This window comes from Priapulus caudatus, unplaced genomic scaffold, assembly GCF_000485595.1.
Source record: "Priapulus caudatus unplaced genomic scaffold, Priapulus_caudatus-5.0.1 Scaffold2675, whole genome shotgun sequence".
Classification (NCBI taxonomy): Eukaryota; Metazoa; Priapulida; class Priapulimorpha; order Priapulimorphida; family Priapulidae; genus Priapulus; species Priapulus caudatus.
In genome coordinates this window covers 18,170-19,923 of record NW_014579736.1, presented here as the reverse complement: position 1 = coordinate 19,923, position 1,754 = coordinate 18,170, and the positions used below count along the sequence as shown (strand labels likewise).

General features: G+C 48.6%; 1 long non-coding RNA gene across 1 annotated transcript; it reads right to left on the bottom strand.

Moving 5' to 3' along the window:
- Nucleotides 1-292: 292 nt before the first annotated feature.
- Nucleotides 293-1,719, bottom strand: LOC106818941. The gene is made up of 3 exons (XR_001395320.1): nucleotides 1,555-1,719; nucleotides 659-742; nucleotides 293-338 (listed from the first exon to the last, which is right to left on the bottom strand). It is a non-coding gene; the product is annotated as an uncharacterized LOC106818941 (long non-coding RNA).
- Nucleotides 1,720-1,754: the final 35 nt, after the last annotated feature.

Below are 1,754 nucleotides of genomic sequence, written 5' to 3'. Positions count from 1 at the left end.
GGGAGAGAGCGAGAGAGAGAGAGAGAGAGAGAGAGAGAGAGAGAGAGAGAGAGAAAAAAAAGAGAGAGAGAGAGGGAGAGAGAGAGAGAGAGAGAGAGAGAAAGAGAGAGGGAGGAGGGGAGGGAGGAGCTGAGAACGCGTTCTCTATCACCGTCAGCACGCCCTTACCTGCCGCACGAGAGAGAGAAACAATCACCGTCAGTCAGGGGTGAGGGAGAGGTGGGGGAGAGAGGAGGGAGGGAGGGAGGAAGGAGGTAGGAGAGGGGAGGATGAGGGGGAGGGAGGAGGGGAGGGAGGAGCTGAGAACGCGTTCTCTATCACCGTCAGCACGCCCTTACCTGCCGCACAAGAGAAACATATATCATCACAGAGGGAAAAAAAAAGAAAACAAACAACAACAAAAAAATAAATAAAAAAAATATTTAAAAAATAAAATATAAATCGAAGATAAAACAATAACCATCAGCCAGGCTGAGGGAGGAGGAAGGGGGAGGAGAGAGAGGAGGGAGGTGGGGGGAGGAAGGAGAGGGGAGGGTGAGGAAAAGGAGGCACTCTAATTATAACGAGCCGCAGCTACAGACGCATCGTTACGGCGAGTCTGTAACGAGCGTGCTAATTACATCAGTAACGAGCGTGCTAATTACGCTGACATGCATACCTGAGGAATGGTACGCCTCCAGCTCATCACCATAGGTGTAGTCGGTCGCCTTGTAGCGAGCACCGAAGAACAGAGCCATAGGTCCTACACAACAACACATCAGCATTATCATATGTGTGTGTGTGTGTGTGTGTGTGTGTGCGTGCGTGCGTGCATGCGTATGTATATATACGGACAAATATACATATATAGACACACACACATACACATGTATGACTAGACGGAGGGCACTCACAGAGAGTGCATACCTCCGCCAACAACAGAGCTCGTTGCTGCTGCTCGCTGACGCGCTAATATCGATCGCGCGGACACACTAACACACTCCACGAGAGTGATCACATAACCTCCTCCACTCCGTGGGCGGAGGTAAATATATTACAGTATTATCACAAACAAGTGATTAAGGATTTTACGTTTGATCATTCGTCGGCGTCGCGTAACGACGTTCACGCACGCGACAAACTCTACATCTAACGTACGACGACGCCATTACTCACTCCCCGAGGCCATAATAAAAATATTGTTTGTTTGCTCTCACCCGACTGACCCGCCAAAAAGGGGCCGACTCAAAATTTTTTATTAATCTTTTTTTTTTTACAAATTGTATCACTGTACATTATATAAATCTGTAGGCAATACATTACATGTACCAAGCAAAACAAACATTCAACATAAAAGGTATCTCCACACAAGCACACCCGAGCATGTAGACACCATGCTGAATTTGTAAAAAGACCCCCACCCTCAAAAAAAAGCCTACCTACCTACCCAAACCTTTCAGCCTGGGTCGGGTGAGGGCAAACAAATATTTTTTTTAAATTGTGGCCCGACCTAAAAACAATGTCAAACCGAATGTCAAAACACGTATGCGTCAGTGGCGCCCCCTGGCGACGTACCTGTGGGTTCTCCGCGGACGCGAGCGACCTCGCGATCTTGGATGAAAGCGCGGAAGGGAGCGAGTCCCGTCCCGAGACCGACCATGATGAAGGGCGGGGCGTGCGAGTCCGGTATCGTGATGCCTGCAGCGTTGATCTTACCTACAACGTAATGTCAACGTAATGTCAACGTAGTGTCAACGTAATGTCAACGTAATGTC